Genomic DNA, 21752 nt, shown 5'->3' with positions numbered 1-21752 from the left:
GACCTTCTAAGTTGTCTTTGGTGTTCAGGGGTAGAAAAGTCTGGAAACTGCCACAGCTGCCTGCAATTCGGTCCTCTGAGGCCTGCTCCAGGGTTGCTGCGGCCTGCGCGTCCATGCTGCACTGCGCTCCTCTCCCCACCTGGCACGATATACCTTTCTGATCAACCATCCAGGCTGTCTTTGGCTGGAAATTTGTTTCACTCTGTCTTTCTGTGGGTTCTGCTGCTTTAGAATTTGTTTAGAGCCATTTTTTTAGGTATCTGGAGGGGTTTGGGGGGAGAGCTCAAGCAAGTCACTGCTTTCCCTCCCCTAAGGTTCTTTCAATCAATGGAACAGGAGCAGGTAGAAGGACACATAAGATTCAGAGCTGGAAGGGCCTCAGAGAACATCTCGTCCAGCCTCCTCCTTCTGCACTGAAGAAAAGGGAGGCCCAGACCGGGAAGGACCCAGAGGTGTTAAATAGCAAATCCCAGATGAAACCCTGCTCCCTGATTAAGTGAGTACTCTTTCTGCCCACTACATGAGGAAGTCATATAAAAAAATGCTCCCATCACTAACAGAGACAAATTAGAACAACTCTATGGTTCCATCCTATATCTATAAGACAAACAGAGGTAACAAAAAAGGAAACTAAGGGTATGTGGGAGGACAAACACATTATCACATCACTGGTGGAGCTGTGAAATGGGCCTGCCACTCTGAAAAGCAAAATGAACTTAGACACTCTGAAAGACACTAAACAGGGCCAATATCCTTTGGCCAATCACTACCACAACTAAGCCTGCATTCCAAAGAGATCAGACAATGGGAAAGGTCTCAATTGTACAAAAATATTGACAACGGTTCTTTATGTTGTAGTAAAGAACTGGAAAATAAGCAGGGATGGGGAGAAGGGAAAGGCTGACCAAATATGTAATGGAATACTGGTGAACAGTAAGAAACAATGAAAAGGATGGAGTCAGAGTCTTGTACTTGCTCCTGCAGAGTGACCTGAGAACAATGCAGAAAATAATGCACATGGTGACTTCAAGACGTAAAAATCAGCAACTCTGAAAGATGTGAAAACTCCCAGGATTTGATGAATCTCTGGCCCAGAGAGGTCCAATGGGAGGTGTGTGTTTGTAGCATGGCCATGCCGATTGCTTTTGCTTGACTTTCTATAGCTCTTACATGGGAAGGTTTTTCTTTTTAAATGGGAGGAGACAGTGGTAGCGATGGCCCCCCCCAAAAAAAAGAGAAGAAAAGAGGGTCACAGAAGCATTCAAAGGCACGGAGAGGACAGAAGGCAGCTCAGAAGGAGACAGGAAGCATGGCAGATTTGAAATGAACATGCTTTTTAAAAAAACATATGAGAATCTTAGAACAGTGAGGTGTTCTGCTCTGAACAGAGGTGTTCTTTTATGTTCACAGTGCTCTTTTTCTGTTCTGTCTGCAGAAATATTCGTGTTAATTGGCATTTGTCAAATTCAGAAAAACAAAAGATAAGAAATGCTTTCTGAAAAGATCACAGGAGGACAGGAAATCTGCCACAGCACCTGAAGTCCCTGGTATCCTGGGAGCTCTCCAGTGGGGAGAGCCCTCCCACACAGCCATTCCACAGACAGCACACCCCGAGCTGACCCACAGGGCTAGCCCACCACTTTGTCACAGGCCACAGCAACTGCTCCCCAATCCTGCTGGGGTTGACATGAATTTGGGAATGTTATCCTACCATAAATCAGAATGACCATTCGGAGGCTCACAGATGGTTGCGGTGGAAACTTTCTCTTGAAAATGTGAGCCCATGTTCAAGGGCAGGGGAATTTTCAACCTTTATGTATAACCAATTATGGCATGACATGAACAATTTTGGATGACAGGAAAGGGCCAGGGAAAGCACTCTACTTTTTTTTTTTTTTTTTTGAGCTAAGCAATTGGGGTTAAGTGACCTGCCCAGGTCGCACAGGTGGTAAGTGTCAAGTGTCTGAGGCTGGATTTGAACTCGGGTCCTCCTGACTCCAGGGCCGGTGTTCTATCCACTGCTCCACCCGGCTGCCCCAGTGCTCTACTTTCTGCACTGCCGTGGAGACCTCTTCTAGAGAGGCCCACAAATCACTTCTTTTGGAACATTCGCCAAGAATCCTGGATCAAGAGGGTAAGGGTCTGGGTTCCAATCTGGCCTTGGTAACTAATAAGCAGTGTGGCCCTGCCAAATCCCTTGAACTCTCTGGGCCTCAGGGTTTTCTACACTCAACATTTATCTCAAACATGGCCCTGATGGGGGTTGGTCACCAACCAAAGGTCACACAGCCTTTGAGACGGAAGTTATAAACACAGAATACAAAACGTCGAGTTTTTTTATCACAGGACCTGAGACAACATGTTTACAAAAAGGCACCTGACCCTTCTTCCAAAATGAGACCTTTTGTTTTTGTGCATGTTCACTCCTCACCAAATATTCTGCCACCACCAATAATCACCATGACTTTTCAAGTACAATCCTTCTACTTTTGCTCATTTTTTGGAGAGGGAAGTGAACAAATGCTTCTAGTTAAACATAAAATAGTCTTATCCCAAATGTTAAAATGTAGGGGCAGCAGAAAGCTAACACAATTGGCATGTCGTCTGGCCATGTCTTTCAACGATCGCCTTGGCCTGGCCCTTCACGGACAGATGCTTTCTAGAAGGACAAGTGTGTCGATCCCTCCCCTGGAGAACTGAGCAGCTAATTCTCCAGGCCAAAATGAAGCAAGAGACGGGCAGACAGGAACAGACCCTACAGCAGGGGTGGGACAGAGACCGCAGCAGACAGAGCACAACACCCAGCGACTGAGGAAGCAGAGGTCCCGTGTTCAGTGCTCCCCCTCCGCCACCTGCGTGCCCTACTCCGTACTCCCAGGTGAGGCAGTCTGCTCAGCCCCGAAGTAAGCTTCTCTGAATTCTGTGAGCCTACGCCAGCCCAGCACAATATGAAAAGCAGCTAATGTGAGGGGTCCTGCTGAGGTCACCCACCATCTTCTGTTACTCAGAAAGTTACTTGTGAAATACCTGAAGATACAAATATTTTCTCTGTAATTACGACAATTTGGAAAAAGATGGCAAACAAAAGGTTAAAGTAAGAACTGAATTTACGTATTTAAACAAATGAACCTTGAAAGTTCTCCACACTCAATTAGGTTTTGAAAAATAGAAACCTGAGTGACAATAAAAACTGTGAACTTCAAAGACAGAAATTTTAAGCAACTGTAAAAACTGTTCATCAAATTTCAAATGTGAATTACAGAGTTAAATATTTTTAGAGTAAACAGAACTAAATGGAGCGACTCTTTGGACCAGGGGACCTCAAAGCTAATGAAGCTACACAGATAGTGCGCAATTATGGAAACTACTGCCTGGAATGGCTGAGGAGGGGAGTACCCAGCAAAGTTGAGAGCTTGCCTTCCATACACTCCCACGTTCATGAGTTCCAACCTCCAATCCCCCCAGCCCTCACTTCTTTCCCCTGCCCTGGCTACGCCTTCTCCTTTCCCTAGCCTGATGCTCAGTGAACCAGCTGAACTCAACCATCTCCTCTCCACCCTCTCATTCTCAGCACTGATTGTAGTGGGCCCTCACCGCAGCAAGACAATCCTTTTACCTCTCCTGAACCGATTCACTACCTATCCCACCTACATCAGCTATTGCCCCTGCTACATACATCACTGAGAGCTCCCTCTTCTTCCATTCTCCTCATCTCCCATCACTCAGATGATTTTCCCTACTCTCAGAGGTGGTCCTTCTTGCAAGGCAAGCCCCTCTGCATGCACCCTTGATCCCATGCCATCCTGTCTCCTCCAGCAGACCACTCCCTCTATCACGCCCATTATCTCACAATCCCTTCCTCTCTATTACTTACCAAAATGTCCATTTCTCCCTTATCCTTAAAAAACCCTCACTCGCTATGACCATCCCTACCAGCTGTGGTCCCATCTCTTTTCTCCCTTTCATGGTTAAATTCCTTGAGAAAGCATCTACACCAAGTACCTCATCCCTCTTCTCTCACTCCTTCTAAACCCTACACAATCTGGCTTCCAATCTGATCAAGAAACTGCTCTATCCAAAGTCACAACCAGAGTACCAACTCCAAGGGCCTTTTCTCATTTTTCAGGGCTCTTCATCCTGCTTCACCTGCTTTGATGCTGTGGATAAGCCTCTTCTCCTAAATACTCTCTCCTCTCTAGATGGTCATGACCCTGTTCTCTCCTGGCTCTCCTCCTCAAGCTCTTTGGCTGTATCTTCCTCTAGGCCAAACCCACTAACTGTGATATACTCCAAGGCTTTATCCTGCGCCCTACTCTCCCTTCTCCACTCTCTTAGTGATCTCAACAGCCGCTATGGGTACAATTATCACTTCTAGGGAGATGACTCCTAGATCCATTTATTCAGCCCTAACCTGTCTCCTGGACCCGCCCCGTACCCCCTCCCCCTGCATCACCAATTAACTGCCTAGTGTACATCTCAAACTGCATGTCCCAAAGACATCTCAAAGTCACCATCTCCAAAACAGCACTTGCCCCCCAGACCTTCTTCCCCATCATCCAGGCTTATAACTTATCATCCTCAGCTCCTCACCCATACTTAACCTACACATGTAATCAACTGTTAGGCCTTGTCATTTCTTCCTTGACAGTATCTCATGTGGCACGGTGACAATCCACAAGAACAGAAAGCAAAGCTGCTCAGAACCCCTTTGGCCACCCTCTTCTCAGCCTCTGGATGATAAAGGACAGAGTCACAACAGTCCATCGGTGGCCACCATAATTAAGGTGATGATGGATAGCTCTGAGCTGCCTTCCATGGAATCCAAGACAATATCTCCATTCACTAAGAGAACTAGAAGCTGGGATTACGGCGTCAGTGACGTGGGGAACGGCAATGAAGGACTCCAAGGGCAAGAGAATCTGCCAAGTGTTAGTTGGAAAGCTGGACTCTCATCTTCCCTGAGGAGGCGGCATTTGACAGGAGCCTTGAAGGAAGAGAAAGATTCAGAGCAGCAGAGAGGGAGGAGTATGTCATAAGGGCAGAAAAAGGGAGGATGAGGGGGGGAGGAGAGAGAAAAAGGAGACAGGAGGAGGAGGAGGAGGACGAAGCGGAGGAGGAGTCTGAAATCAGCAGTGGCCAGGAGTTCACCTTCGCTAACACATCACATCTGCACTATTGCCCCTGCTGCCCAGATGAGAAAATTCAGTCTAACTCTTAGGGAACTGTGACAAGATCACAGTGAGCAGGGTTTGGTGGCTCTCTGGGGTGGGAGAAAAGAGGATGAAAAGCGGGAGTTATCTAAGGTCAGGAATTTGTATTAGAAAAAGTGAAAGTGCAACTATGACATAAAAGATTTGACATTCTGGATACTGTTTGAGGAAGATACGACAGCATAAGTGTGCTTCTGATGAGACATCAGAGTAAAAATGGACTTTCATTCATTTTTAAGCAAATTAAATTGACAATTTTACAAACATTTGGCATTGGGGCCTAATCTATCCACTGAGAGTAGAGAAAGGTTAAAAGAAGGCTGAATAAAGTTTCAGTAATTACTGCTGACAGAAGGGGTGTGCTGGCCACATGAGGATTAATGTCATCATATGTTACCTTTAGAGGGAACAGCAACTTTGGCATGAAAAGGGAAGCGGGTGGACTGCAGAAACACGAGTGGGCGAGAACAAGAAAATCTGTCCTGTGTGCCCCAGGGCCGGCAGAACAAGACAACACAAAATAAATTCTCTTAAGAAACCCCACACAGCTTGCTAGCCACAAAGGAAGGATTTCCAAAAGCTTCATCATTTACCAAAACCAAACCTTGGCTGGGATTCTTCTGGATGGAGCTGCACAAAGAGCCAGACAGGCTCTCCTATCTAGAAGAGGGGATCCACTCACTCGCCCAGAACACTTACCCTGTAGGTACAAGCCCCTTTGCTATATACAAATGTCTAAGACCAGTCCCAGACCCCTAGGAGATCACAACCTAAAATGTTCAAAAGAATAATGACACAAGTGCTCCAGGCTTCCAGGGGGAGAAGTCATCCCGCCCAGGTCATCGAAGGGAAAGAAAACAGATGATTTCCACCAAGCAAAAGTAAAAAAGCTTTTGCATGAACAAAATCAATGCAGCCAGGATAAGGAAAACTCACCTGGGGGACATAAAGTCCTTTACATAAAGTATCTCTGATCAAGGTCTGATACCCAAAATATGGAGGAATGTAACACCTGAGACCAAGAGGCATCTCCCATAGATGGATGATCCAAGGTCATAAACAGTTCTTTTGTCCCCAAAAGAATCAATACGTACATTAGTGATTATTACAAATCATTAAGAGATTTCACCTTACACTTGGCAAAGATAATAAGAGACCATTCTAGTTGGACGATCTACAGGAAGACAGGGACACTAATACACTGATGAAAATGTGAGTCATTCTAGAAAACATTTCCAAATTAACCTCCCAAAAATACTCAACTGCTCCTACCCTTTGACCCAGAAATACCAATGCTGCATCCTAAGAAGGTCAAAGATATTAAGAGAGCTCCCATACCACTGACTTCCTCACAGGAGCATATTTTGTGGTAGTGAAAACTTGGAAACAGATTGTGGCACATTAATGAGATGGAACATTATACTGCCTTAAGAAAGGGTGACTGTAAAGAACTCAGAGGGGCGTGGGAAGACAGAGTGGAGCGAAGAGAACCAGAAAAAGAAGGCCCGTGGCGTCACTGCAGTATTAGTCTGCAGTCGTGAAGCTATTCAAACCCTGACCAGCTCACATGTCGGGTCACTGCACTCAGACCACTGGTACACCCTGTGCCTGATGACAAAAACACCAGCACAAAGAGAATCACAATGAAGCCTGATGTTGGCTAACAACCAGGACCAATCCTGACTCCAGAGCAGAGATGGGGAAATGCTCTAAGAGTTCATCATGCTGCCACACTCGGTTCTCTTTAATTATTTCTCTTGGTTACCAGGGAAGGTCGACTTTGGGCAGCTAGGTGATGCCATGGTACACAGAGCACCAGTCCTGGAGTCAGAAAGACTCATCTTCCCTCCTGAGCTCAAATCCAGCCTCAAACACTTGCTAGCTAGCGCTGGGACCCTGGGCAAGTTACTTCACCCTGTTTGCCTCAGTTCCTCACCCGTAAAATGAGCTGCCAAGAAAACCCCAAGGGGCAGTTAGATGGCGCAGTGGATAGAGCACCAGCCCTGGATTCAGGTAGACCTGAGTTCAAATCTGTTTTCAGCAGAACCAGGAGAACATTGTACACAGTAACAGCCACTTTGTGTGATGACTAAAGTTGACAGACTTAGCTCTTCTCAGCAATGCAAGGATCTCAGACATCTCCAAAGGACTCATGATGGAAAATGCTATCCACATCCAGAGAAAGAACTATGGAGTTTGAATGCAGATCGAAACATACTATTTGCTTTTTTTTTCCTTCTGTTTTGTTTCTTCTTTCTTGTGGTTCCTCCTATTGATTCTAATTCTTCTTTATAACATGACTAATGCAAAAATATGCTTAACAGGAATGTATATGTAGAGCCTATATCAGATTGCGTGCCACCTTGGGAAGGGAGGGGAAAAATTTTAAAACTCAAAAGGTTATGGAAGTGATTGTTGAAAACTAAAAGAACATAAATAAATTAATTAAAATTTTTTTAAAAAGCCTCAGACACTTGATACTTACTAGCTGTGTGACCCTGGGCAAGTCACTTTACCCCACTGCCTTGCAAATAAATAAATAAATTACTTCAAAAAACCCCAAAAGGGGTCACGGTCACCAAGAGTTGGACACAACTAAAATGACTGAACAACAACAAAGGCTGACTAAGTGGGACAGTGTATCTGCAGATGACTGACAGGACAACAGGAGCCACCAATTAAACTTAAAAACAAAATTGTTTTTAAAAATAAAAGGGATAAATTTCAAGTAGAGTGATTAGGAAAGGCTTTGCAAAGAATGGATAGGGTATTCCAGGCAAAATGCTAGTAACTGAGTATTATTCACCACAAACGAGCCCCTGGATTTCATCCAATTTGTGGTTCTGTTCCAGTATTTGTGAAAAGGTAGAAAGGTTCTTTTCATTCATTTTACTGTGACCTAAGTCCTGAGAAGGCATGTGAAGGGAACGGCAGGTTTAGTCTGGCAGACAGGGCAGCCCAGTCGTTCAGGAGAACGAACCAGAATAATCTTAACAGTTGATACAGGGCAGCTAGGTGGCACAGTGGATAGAGCACTGGCCCTGCAGTCAGGAGGACCTGAGTTCAAATCTGGCCTCAGACACTTGACGCTTACTAGCTGTGTGACCCTGGGCATGTCACTTAACCCCATTGCCTAGCCGAGGGGGGGGGAGAGAATGAGAGAGAGAGGAGAGAGAGAGAGAGAATGAAAGAGAGGTGAGAGAGAGAGAGAGAGAGAGGAGAACAGTTGATACAGAATGAGGATGAAGTAGGGATGGTTTCACTGACGTTCAGGAAATGATATCCGGCCTACAGAAAATCTGTATGCGGCTTAACTGCACAAGCTGTTCATCACTTTTAGGCCGATACAGATGAAAGATCAGCAAGCCAACTGATGGTTACATTTTATTTATGAAGAGGGAGAAGGGACAGATTTATGGATCACGTTACGTAAGTTCAGCGTGTCCACGTAAGCAGCATATTTTCCCCAAAGAACACACGCATCCTCCCAACAGGCGTAGGTGCTGGCATCAAGAGAAACTGAAATAAATCAAAAAAGGATTTTCTGACCGTCCAAAGTAACCCATAAATTTAATGAATGAGCTGTGCGCTGAACCGTGTTTTTGAACAATCACCTCTGATTCCATACAGAAGAGACTAGACTGAAAGATGTTCTAGGATCTCTCCTAACGAAAAGGTGGCAAATAAATGGAACTAGTCTCTGATTGGTTTAATACAAAATAAAAGTCATCCCAATGATGTGCTGTTGTATTATTATAATGCAGTGTTATAATACCACGTTGGCGAGGAGGGACAGCCACCTGCTTCCTGACCAGTGCCATGAACAGACCCATCACTCAGCACCATCTTCTGCCGATGTTCATTCAGCCAACATTTCCATCCAATCCAGAGTCGCGGCTGTTTTGTGCTGATCCTCAGCTTGGGCTCTCTTCTTTCTCAGGCTCAGAACATACTCCCCCCACCCCGAATTCCTGCCCTTATACTAAGACACTTCACTATCCACCCTGATGCTCAACTCCCTACCCCAGGGGAGGGGAACCCTTTGCCTAAGGGCTGCACTTGAGGACCTACAGGGCCCCATGTGGCCTCGAGGCTGCAGGTTCCCCACCCCTACCCTAACCTCTCAATTCCACAGGAGCCTGAAATCCCATGAGGACCCCCCTTCACTCAACTGCAGCCAAGGAAGGAATGGTCACATGTAGGAACGGTCTCATGAGCCTTTACCCATGTCTACCATGTCATTAATCCAAAACTTCATTTCCCTCTCTGGCCACAACCTAAGGCTCCATCCGTCCCCACGCCTCACCCCTCCTAACCCTATTTTTCGCCTTTGTCAAGCCGACCCACTCTGTCCCTCAGTATTTTCTCAGGCTATTATTAGCCCTGTGCTGACTTCACTTTCTTCTTTTTATAATCTCACCCTTATAGGTCACAAATTCAACTTTCTACTGTCCTCTGCTCTTTAACCCTTCACTGTCTTGTCCTATCCTGGAGCTGGAGAAAGTCACCCCACTGCGCTGACTGGGGGATTAACATATCCATGTGACCCAACTTCAATGGAACCCTCCCCACAATGAGGCAATCCTTTCCTTCCTCCCCAATGAATCCCTATCACAGGACCTACAGAAGCAACTGGAGAACTTCTCTCCTCCAGCCCCCATCTCTGTCACCACCCTCCCTCAATTGAGAATTCTGTCTCTTACTTTACTGAGAAAACTGAGATCCTTCACCACGATTGCCCTCTTACCTCTCTAAGCCAATGCTTTCACATGTGCCCTTGACCCCATTCCCTCTCATTTTCTCCAATATATCGCACCCTCAAACACCTGCCCATCTTCAATCTCCTTCTATCAACTGAGTCTTTCCCTTCTGCCTTCAAAGATGTCCACCCCCCGCCCCCACCCCCGTCGACCTACTGTCCCCTCAAGATAATAGGGAGTCACTGGAGTTTACTGAGCAGAGGACTGATGCAGTCAGAGCTGCACTCAAGGATGACCACTTTGGTAGCAGAAGGCAGGGCTGGACTAGAGTGGGAAGAAAGGATACAAGGATCAATTAGGAGGCAGCTGCATTCATCTAGGTGAGAGGGGAAGAGGGGCTGGATAGAAGTGGTAGCAGGGGGAAAAAAAACTTGGATGGGAGCGATCGAGGGTGTAGAAGCAGCCACACTGGGTATCTGATTGGCTAATGGGGTGAAGGCAGAAGGAGGAGTCAAGAGCAGCCCTGATGTTACAAACCTGGAGACTGAAAGAATGCAGGCGATCAAACAGAAACTCCTCGGCTCAGCCTTCAAGTCCCTGACCTGGCCCTGACCTACCTTTCTGGCCTCCCTGGACTTCCTCCTCTTGCCCCCACACTCTGCAATCCAGTCAAACAGGCCCCGCCACCTTCTCTCCTGTGCCTGGGCACTGCCTGACCTCCCTGCTCAGCCCTGCTCACCAGATCCGCCCAGCACCACCTTGGAGCCAAGGCCTTTCCTGAGCCCCTCAACAGCTCTTACCTGCCTCCCTCCCAAACTTCTCCAAATACTTATGTGTGAACGTGTTTGCTTTCCTATTGAATGTAAGTTATTCAGCTTCTGTGGCAGCAAAGAACTAGAAACAAAGGAGATAGATGGCCATCGACCGGGAAATGGCCAAACCAGACGTGGGCCATGAATGCCATGAATGCCATGAAATCTGATTGTGCTGTCAGATATAATATGGGTGATGAGTACTGAGAAACCTGGAAGAGCTACATGAACTGATGCAGAGCCAGGAACACACCGTACACAATGATGATAACAATGTAAACAGAACAAAGAGCCACAAAACGATAAAGAATACTGCAAAATTATATAGAACAAGCTGAGCCCTAAAGATGACATATGAGAAGACATCGCCCCCCCCATTCATTTGGGAGGGGGGTACATGCCCAAGGTACATTGCATTTAATGTCATTTTGATTCATTTCGCTGACTTGTTTTCTCTTCTTTTGTTGCTCTTTAAAACAAATTATTTGTTATAAAGGGAAAAAAGAAGAATTCAGGAGGCAATGTAAAAATGAATGACATCAATAAACACTGATTTTTAAAAACAAAGAGTGTTAGCTACTTGCAGACAGTGACTGTTAAATTCTTCATATCTGTATCCCCAGCACTTAGCACAGCACCTGGCACATAGTAGGTGCTTAAAAAAATGCTTACTGTTTTTTGAAGGTCATGCATTGACCAGACTTAATAATAATAATAACTAACATTTATATAATATCACAACAACCATGGGAGGTAGGTGTTATTATTACTCCCATTTTACAGATGAAGAAACTGAGGCAAAAGTTTAAGGACTTGCTCAAGGACACACAGCTAGTAAATGTCTAAAGCCAAATTTGAACTACGCTCTTTCTGACTCTAGGACTGGCGTTCTGTCCATAGCCACAAAATTTTGAAGAAAAATGAAGAAAAGATCCTGTGTCAGACTACATACAAGCCTGAGTTTCTGAACTATATTTAATTTTCTAAGTCTTCTGTGAAATTCCAATGACAGATTAAAGCAACTCTCCAAAGGGATTTTAGTCATGAAATAATCCCTAAATGTATCAAGGGAAACCAAAAATACCACTGGCCTGGCAAGAATGGGGACATGGGGACCAAGTGGAGAGGCCACTGCTGGGAAAAGTCGGGAGCAGAATTGAGCCTGTTTTCACAGGGAAACTCTCTCTTCTCTGCCTCTCATGGTGCGCTCCACTCTCTGGCTTAATTCCATCCTCTCCGACAAGACACAAGAGGCACAAAGTCTAAGCTTAGATGCTCGTCTGCCACAAGGCCCCGTCTTCACTTTCCCCAGTAGAGCTGCTGAGGCTTTTCCTGCCTTCCCTGAGCTTTCTTCTGGAGCTTTAGCTGGTGCTTCTGGCACTACTCCCACCCAACCACCCCCGGAATGACTCTGCAGTATTCATCTCATTACCTGCTTCAGCTCCCATTTCCTTTACACATAGTTAAAAAATCCTAAACTGGCGGCCAAGCTCCCTCCTCATTCACTCACTTCTGTCTTACTGAATAAGTCCCCTGCCCCATGCCCTTCTTATTGAAGCTGGTTCCTGATACCTTCATCATTTCATTCATTAAAGTTTCCTGATTCTCCCTGGACTCTCACTTACCCACTCTCCACAAATCCAAGGGACACACCAGACTCCTTCCAGCTTTCCTCCCCCGTTATCTCCTTAGGGACAAGCTGCAGAATTTCGGTACGTGTCACTCCTCCCCTTTAACATCTCTACTGGCTCTCTAGGGCCCACCAAGCTCCAAGGCCTTTGGTTAACATTCAGAGACCCCCATGTGGAAATCTCACTCCCTTTCCAGTTTCCAACACACACTCACATACATGTACTTGCACTCTCTCTGGTGCGTCTCTCTCTCTCTCGTCCTTTTTCTTTCTCGGCTTTCCTTTTGAACTGGTACTCCGGTACTTTCTCTTTCTCTCTGTCCCTCGGCCTCTGGTGTTTTCTCTCTCCCTGTCTCGATCTCTGATCTCTGTCTCTCTGCGTCGCCCCCTCCTTCCCTCTCTGGTCTCCGTAGCTTTCTCTCTCTGCCTGTCTCTGTCTTTAGCTGTCTGTCTGGTTCTCTCTCTCTCTCTGTCTCTTTCCTCTCACTCCACACTGCCCCCACCATGCTCCAGTCAAACAGTGATCTCTCTTCTCTGGCCCCTGGGATGTTGCCTGCACTATTCTTTTCCATTTCTGAGATTCTCTGACAGCTCTTCAATAACAAGCACTGGGCATACATACCCAGGGTCCAATACCAATAGGGAAAGTGCTGAACAAAAAGTACCCTCTCTTTGAGTACAGTGGGGATGAGCAGATTGCAACATAAAACCCAAGAGCTTTGGGGCAGAACAGGAAGACAAAAGGTCATCAGGGATAATCTGAGAGAAAGAGAAAATGGGCCTGCCCAATGGGGAGTGAGAGGGGGACAGGCAGAAGGTTGGGCCTAGGTCAGGAGATGTTGAAGAAGGCCATCCTCCAGTATGTGGCTGGTGCCTCTGGGGGTCAATCTGGGGGAGAACATCTACAAGAGATGTAGAGGATAAGCAAGCATGGAGGGATTCCCAAATCATAGATCCATCTGAATACTTGGGAGCAGTGGAAAGAGCTTAGACTGGAAGTATGGAGGGACTAGGCCTGGTCTCTTGTATGTGTGAAATCAGGAAAGGTATACCACCCTCCTAGCCCCCAGTTCCATTAGGGAAGAAACTGGACTTGATGTGCAAGATCAAACATTCATTTAAGCAGCACAGTGGGAAGAGCATTCAGCTGAGCTCCTAAAGGTAACTAGCATACTTTCGGGGCTGGGGGGGCTGTCGCTTTAGAAGCCTGTTAGAGGGTGGGCCCTATGCTACGGCTCCTCTCTATCACTGACTTGTGTAAGCCAGCAAGGGTACGCTTCTCCAATGTGCAGACAATGAAAAGCTGGAAAGGAAGTAAGCGTACAGCAGCAACAGAGTCCAGCAGGTTAGACAAGAAAATGATGAAACATAAAAGAGATAAGGGGAAAGGCCTGTACTTAGGTCCAAAAAGTCAACCTCTTGAGTACAAGATGGGGGCAAAGTTTTCAGGGTTAAAGTAGACCACCATTTCAATGTGTAAACAATCTAAAAGGCCATGCCATATCAGGCCACACTGAGGGAAGCCCAGCCCAGCCCTCATCAGTGAAGGAAGGCACAGTCCCACTCACTGTACGCTGCCCTAAGAACACATCTGGAATGTTGTGCTCAGTCCCAAGGACCACAGGTGGGTAAGGACACTGATCAGCTGGTTTTCATCCAGGAGAATGACCAGGATGGTGAGTGAATCATACCATGAGTATGAGAGCTGAAGTAACTGGGCATGTTCAGCCTGGAAAAGGCTGGTGGGCATCCCAGAGGAGCCGTGGGAAGAGGACCTCGGGTCTGAAGGCCAGAACAAAGAACAACGGGTACAGGTAACAGAGAGGCAAACCAGCTCCATCAGCCTCTCCCCCTCCCCCTCAAGTAGAGAGGCTACATGATCTCTTATCTCTTGTGGAAGACGAAGTCTAGAGGGTAAAGGTCTGACCAGGTGCCTTTGGAAGCTGGAAAGCCATTGCTTTGTCAGCCCTGGGGACCCACCAACAGGAAAGCCCAACTAATGATAAAAAGCAAAGCAGGCAGTTCAAAGACCTGCCTGAGGAAATAAAATAGGCCCACTCCTCAGAGCAATAAAATGTCAACAACCCAACAAGCATCTCCAGCTCCGCCTCCGGCTGGATGTTGAGGCCATTGCTTTGGTCCAGGTTTTTCCAGCATGAAGCACGGCCAGTATCTGCTGCAAAGTGAGAAGCCAGCCCCTCAAAGCTCAGTGAAGGATAAAAAATGATCAGCCTCACCCTTTGTCTTCCGGTTGCTATTTTCTTAAGCAATGCGGCTGCCCACCTCTTAGAAGCTCATGAGAGTGGGAGGCAAAGAAAAAGACAAGCCCCCAAGGCCACTCCGGGCCTCCCAGAGCTGATTCTGAAGAACAGAGACTGTACCCTCAAGTCTTCAATCTAAAAAGGAAGTGACTCAGCTCATGGGGGATGGGAATGGGGATGGAGGGAGACAGGGAGGTGGGAGGGGACAGAGACAGACACCTGGCTGCCTTCACCCCAGAGTCACAAGCCTTTCTTCCAAACATGTCTTGCCTCTTGGGCTTCCCAACCTCCACCAGTTAGGATGATAACTAACCCTAACCCTAACTCTAACCCTTGGTAAGTCTAATCTCATTTTACAGAGAAGGAAACTGAGGTCAGAGAGAGGGCAAATGACTTGTCCAAGGTCCAGGGCTTTCATACTAACTTTCTGGTCCAGTGAACAAAGAAAAATAATTGACTAGTGTTTCTAATGTTGGAATAAATATCATTCTAGTTGAAGAAATAGTCTTAGATGTCCTAAGTAGGATATCTGAGTTCTAATGAACTGTAACGTTGAGAGGTGTGTGTGTGAGAAAGAATAAAGAAGTGATTTATAGAAATATTATGACTCCATGGCAACAGAAACCAGGGAAGAAACCCCACTTGCACAGAGCTGTTTAAAAATAAACCAGATACTAAAACATCAATATTAAGCTACAATGACTCACACTGTCCTCCTCCAATACAGTTTAGAGAACAGTCAGTTCTTTTGCACACTTGTCTTCAGGGTTTTTCCCTGCTGAAGAAGTGTGAAACAAGGGAAAGGCAGAGGCAGCTTTGAGATTTTTTTCTCCCTTAAAAAAAATCGAGCAGGCAGTGGTGACTAAGACCTTGTATGCCCAGGAGGAAGGAGGAAAGACTGCAGCTACAGGAAAGCCTGAGATCAGGACACTGGCTTTTTAAACAAATGGTCACGAGGGCAAATGACAGGCTGCCTGTTGGAGCACCTGCTCCCAGAAAGCTCAAACAGAGGACTTTCCAAAAAAAAAAAAAAGCATAAATCCAAATTGTTGGCCCAGAGGGTTTCTTCACTGTCACTCAGGCCAACTCACCTTCTGCAAAGGTGAAAGCAGAAGCAGAACGAGGGGAAAGGGCTGGCCCAAGGCCACACAGCTCCGAAGCAGCAGAAACCAGCCTTAAAACGTGGTCTCCATCTGCCAAGTCCAGAGCCCCTGCCATGACCCCAGGCTTCCTGCCAGCTATTCAAAACTCAACTGGCCTCCACCATGGGCAAAGACAGTATCTTGTATCCACTCCTATTTTATCATCTCCACAGGCAGTCTTCAGGAATGGAAGTGGGAAAGCAGCAAAACCCAATCTTCTAAATCTGAGCACGCACTGTGGACAAATTCTTCCCTGTTCTGGCCTTCCTGGTGCCCATCTCAATACCTGGAGCAAAGACGGACACAGACGACTTCCAACGTTTCTTTCAGTTGAGACATTTCCATGAGGTACGCTAATAGTCTGTGTGTTTACACAGTTTCAGAATAAAAACAGATACACAGCCATCGATGACAATACGTCAATAGCAAATTACAACCCAGACTCACAGACTGTTTGGCCTCTTCAGACTTGATTCCTTACGGGAAGGGAATCCGGGACTTTCCATCCATGTCTTCACAGTCCAGCGGCCTCCTTGAATAGAACCAGTGGTGGTGAGCCTCCCCCAGGGCAGTCGCCTCCCTCCTCCAAGTTCCTAAGCAGCCCCTTTCCTAGAACTCTGTGCCACCCAACTCTCTGCACGGGGCCCTAAACAGAGGAGGTACTCCATCCGGGTCAGATTCCTAACAATAATGATTTCTGGGAAGAAGTTAGAGGCAACCCAGCTCTGGGCTCACTCCAGGGCTTCCACAAACATCCACAGGCAACGTGGGCTCCAAACAGGCTCCAGGAATCATCTGAGGCCAAGCCTAGATTATGGCTATCTACCAGCTAATCCAAGGGCCTGCAGCCTTGAAGCTTCATGTGGCCCTGAAGGTCGTCAAGTGCGACCCTTTGGGATTCAGTCCAACGGCCGCACTTGAGACCCAGAGGGCCACGGTTCCCTACTCCTGCAATCCTTCTCATCACATCTTACATCTCACCCCAGCCGTAATGCATGGAGGTGAAAATAAAGGCACTTCTGACATCTGACAAGAAGGAATCTGATGAAAGGTTTTCATCTCTAACACCTCAGGGTGGCCGCTGAGTGCAACAATGATGCCGTTGTACTTGGAAATGACCGGTAAAAAAGCAAAACGGTATCCACGAAACTTTGTTCCAAATCAGCATGGCAAACTCCAAGATCTGCATTCAAACCCAAGTCAAAGGAGAGAGTGGAGACATTTCAGATGCGATTCCGTCTCTCTTTACAAAGAGAGAGCATGTGGCAAGTAATGCTTCTAAACATCAAGATCTATCTCAGCAACAATATTTTCTTGTCCCAAATGGTGCTGCGGGTAGAACATAAGCTTCTGGATAAGGAGATTCTGATTCATGTTTGGTTCTGTATCCCAGTGCCAAGCGCATAGTAGGTGCTGGTTTAATTGTGTACTCCATCACATTTTCTCCTCTGGGACATACAAGGAGGTGTTCAAAAGCTTCGTTTTCACCTCTCCTGACACTCTAAAGGAAAGAGAACCAGGAGCCACCTTTTCAAGAGAATGCTCGGAGAAACTGGAGTCTGCAAAACTGGGCTGGGAGGCAGATCGGGGGGGGGGGGCAAGATCACGAAGACTTATGCGGCAAGTCTTAAAATAACCCTGAAGTTTTACCGTGGTATCTCCTGACTCCTAATCATTCTACGAAAGAGGAAATCTCTCAGGCGGCTCTGGCGCCCATTTTAAAGATGGGAAAACCTGAGGAAATAATTGGGTCTGTTTACTGTTGGTTCTATTCAAGGAGGCTGCTGGACTGGGAAGACACAGATGAAAAGCCATACATTTCCTTCCCTTAAGGAATCAAACCCAGAGAGGCCAAACATTCTGGGAGTCTAGGTAATATCTGGCTACTTCTATTCAACTCAACAAAAACATTTTCTAATTACGTGCAAGGCCCTGGGCCAGGACAGCTACAAAGATGATGATGACAACATTTATGTAGTGCTTTAAGTTATAATTCCCTCACTGTATCCTTATAAGATCCCTGGAGGGTAGATGCTGTTATTATTCCCATTTTACAGATAAGGAAACAGAGGCAGAGAGAGATTAAGTGACTTGCCCACTGTCACAAAGCTAATAAATGTCTAAGGCCACATTTGAACTCAGGTCTTCCTGACTACAGGCTCAGTGCTCTATCCACTGGGCCACCTCATTGCCTCTGGAGAAATTAACCAGTTCTTTCCCTTATGGTCAAGTAGAGGCACGGCTATACAAATAAGCATCTTGCAACATCAATCATCGTACAAGTGTAGACAAGGTAAAGTGAGGTTGAAAGAAGCAAAGGGTTAATTAAACTGTTAGAGAAGGGCACAAAACAAGGTGAGTCTTAAAGGCCAGATCCAACAGGCAAAGATGGGAGAGTGGTAGTGCTGGCCTAGGGAACATGAAGACAGGCAAAGGTGCAACGTCTAATTCTGCTGGTGCACAAAACACATGGTGTGCTGAAAGAGAAAGGATCAATGTGAAAGATGGGGAAAGATCCAGGCGTCCTCGCACTCAGTCACCTATTTAGACAGCTGGCAAAACTGGGCCTGGGGAGGCTCTCAGTCCTGACTTCCAGATCCATTGCTAAGTAAGTCACTTTGACTTTGGCCAAAGCATCTCGGTTCTCAAGGACTCAGCTTCTTCCTCAGTAAACAGACCAGATGGCTTCTGAGGGTCTGTCCAGCTCTGAAATGGCGCCCCACCACAAGTCAGAGTCACTGATGGGCTGGGATTGAACAGGGCGGTGCAGACAGCAACTCTCTGTTTGACGTAATGGAAAGCGGCCAGGTAGCAGGCCAGCCCTCCGAGAAAACTTTCACATCAATATTTTCTTTTAATCCTCTTACTGCCAAGCACTCTGGGAACTTACTGGAGATTTGGGACAAAGATTTTTTTTTGCCCAAGGTTAATTCTGAGCTAATGATCCCTAGCTTACTAGTAGAAAATGTGTCTTTAAATAAGACTACAAGTACATATTTTCAAATCTGCTATTAAATGAGATGAAGCACAAAGCTTAAATAAACAAAGCAGGGAAAGGAAAAAATAATTTTGTGTGACCCACTGAAAATGAACCCAGTAGAAATTTCTGCCTCTATCATTCATATGTAGCTCACTTTAAATTTCCTTGTATTACAAGTGATTGGTTTTATTTTTAGCTTTACTTAGTTTGGACTCCATATTTTATCTTCCTGTATATTCAAATTCAATGGGCATTTCCATTCCCCCTACATACAAGACCCTGTGAGGCACACACACATGCACACGCACACATACACACAAGCATGCACACACACGTGGAGATACACACAGGGACTGATGCTTCCCTGACCACATCTGCCCCAGGAAGGGCCTGACACAGACTTCAGAGACCTCAACTCAGGGGTCCCTGCCACCCTCAGCGGATAGCCCAGCCTATGCCTAAACACCTCCACTGATGGGAAGTCGGGATCTCATGAATCAATTCCTTTCACTTTTGGACAGCTCCTTCCATTAAATTTACGTCCCTGTAGTTTTCACCCATTGATCTTAGTCAAGGAGTGTGATGCCAGGATTGATGAGTATAATCAACCGAGTAAACTCTCCTAGGGTGAAAGGGGACATTATTCAAATAAAATGTCCACGGGAACAACCAGGAAAAGTTTCCAAGGTCAAAAGATAGAAATGGATGACAATCACAACACAACAGGTTTCCTGATTTCCCGCCATGGCTCTCCCGGCTGTCCTCCGCGTAGCCTCGCAGAACAGGTTGCAGCCTTCACCCCCGCCGCCCGTTCTGCCTGGGTTTCTTCCTCATGACGTGGTTTTGAATCCTTTCATCATCCAAGGCATCTCTATAATGACAGACGTACTCTATGTTCAATAAATATTGACCGATTGACTGAAGAAGCCAAAAGCTTCTGGTTGCCAGGCTTTTTGTCTCTCCCGGACCACTGCACGGGTCCAACCTCCCGCCAAGTGTACGCTGGGAGGCAGGTGTCACCTCCACAAGAAATCAGAGGAGCAAAGGAAAGGGGGATCTTCTTTAAAGCCCTGGGACCTGTGCCTCACCTAGTCAGGAACTAGGCTAAGCAGCTTGCCCTGAGACTAGACCTTACAGGTTCTCCCTTTTTATGGCTGAAGCAAGGAAAGAAGGAATGGGGAGCAAGAAGGTTTCCACAAAGTGGAATGCAGCAAAGAAGAGATCAGGAACCCTAAGTACTACACCCACCAAAGTGTCTCACCAGAGCAGTGTGCCTAGACCAGGGCTTCTGAAACTTTGTTCACTCATGACCCCTTCAGACAAGAAGTGCTGGTCTAGACTACCCATAAAAGATCCCTCCTAAAAGTCTCTTGTTTAAAGAGACATAATATTGAATAACTGTCTTTTATCTCATAGGTTTCTCCAATAGTTTTAAAAGGTTCCCCAAATAAGTGCTACTTCACAAATCTGACTGTGCAGAAAGGTCCTTGGAGCTCATCTTGTCCAAACCTGCCATTTTACAGGAGGAAACTGAGGCCCAGAGAGGCAAACGATTTGCTCAAAATCCAAAGGTTTGTTAGTAGCACAAACTGGGCATAGGCTGCCTGAACCGTCCACTCATGGGCTCTTCTACAACATGCTGATTTCTTTCACAAAAAAATGACAACCTCTTCAAGGAGCTCATCATTTCAAAAATAGATTACTGGGAATGAGACTGAGCCCCCAAACAGAGGATTAATTATTCTTTTTGCTTGGCTGATTTCATTACCTCATACTGGCCAATTAACTTCACAGAGAAACATTCGATTTGACAGCTACTGACTGAACTGCTAAATCCTATCAGTGGTCCCCAAAGCCAATCAACGAGATCCATGTGGGTCCTAACACAGGCCACACTTCCTCTATGAATATGGCCCAGAAAAACCTCAAGGACAGCCAATGCTTGAGTTCTTAGTAGAAAGAGCCGGGAAAGGGGCAACTAGGTCGAGCAGTGAATAGAGCATGGGCTCTGGAGTCAGGAGGACCTGAGTTCAAATCTAGCCTCAGACTCTTAATATTTCCTAGCTGTGTGACTCTGGGCAAGTCCCTTAACCCCAATCGTCTCACCAAAAACAAATAAATAATTAAATAATAATTTTAAAAAAGAGAGAGAGAGCAGAGAAAAGATAATAATTGACCATGGCAATGCTTAAGAAAGATAATTAAATTTAAACAGGTATATTGAAATTTAAATAAATGCTTTAAAAAACTCCTCTGTATTTTTAATACAGTAATTTCATGCAATTATTTTTCAGTATGTAGTGATTATTTTCTCTTTCCAAGGTCACTGATATAGATCACTGGATATTAAAAAGTCAGAGGACCCAGGTTCGAATAGGGGTTGTGCCCCTTTCTGCCTGGAGTGACGTTGGACAAGTCATATAACCTGCCTGGGCTTCTGTTTCCCACATGTACAAATGGTCTTTTTTTCAGGTCCACAGCCATGTTTCTCTATGTAAGAATGGTCAATATTCAAGCCAACAGGGTATCTGTTGGTTACCTATTCTATTCCTCACATTGTGCTAGGTACTAAGGGGATAAAAAATAAGTGAAGCCTGGGTTCTTATCCATCGGGAGCCTACGTGACTAGTGGAGAGATCGTTAGAAAGTCTGGCAGGCTAAATGTGATATGTCATTACTACTTTAGAACAGATGAACAAAGATCGAGTGAAACCAAGATTTGGTCCAGAGACAATCTGGCCCAACTGTATCTGAACCAGAATCCCCCCTTGTGAGGAGAAACCCCTTCCCCCATTCCTCCACCTGGTTTAGCCCGTCTGCTGAGACAGTTTGACCAGGGTGCGGCTGCTGCACGTGCCACAGCTTCTTGGAGACGTAGGTGAGAGTGGGGTGAAAGTGAACACCAAAGGTGAATGAAGGTGGATGAACATCCCTGGAGGGGGCTCAGCAAGCCCTGCCCCCAGAGGTGCTGGGCCTCCCTGAACACCCCACACACCCCTCTGTTGTCCTCTACGGTT

General features: G+C 46.1%; 1 protein-coding gene across 4 annotated transcripts in view; it reads right to left on the bottom strand.

Annotated features, from left to right (window-relative positions):
- Positions 1 to 21752, bottom strand: part of PACSIN2 (protein kinase C and casein kinase substrate in neurons 2) — a 161526-nt gene that overhangs the window by 64888 nt on the left and 74886 nt on the right. The window contains exon 1 of one of the 4 annotated variants that reach the window (XM_027854242.1): positions 14590 to 14699. The exons of the other annotated variants lie outside the window; for them this stretch is intronic. The gene's annotated coding sequence lies outside the window, so the exon portion shown is untranslated. Of the gene's footprint in view, positions 1 to 14589; positions 14700 to 21752 lie in introns of those variants that run through there. 4 annotated transcript variants of the gene reach the window in all.

The sequence above is a fragment of the Vombatus ursinus genome, unplaced genomic scaffold (genome assembly GCF_900497805.2).
Source record: "Vombatus ursinus unplaced genomic scaffold, bare-nosed wombat genome assembly UNPS02010394.1, whole genome shotgun sequence".
Classification (NCBI taxonomy): domain Eukaryota; kingdom Metazoa; phylum Chordata; class Mammalia; order Diprotodontia; family Vombatidae; genus Vombatus; species Vombatus ursinus.
Note: the sequence above shows the minus strand (reverse complement) of the source record. Positions and strands in the feature narration are given on the sequence as shown.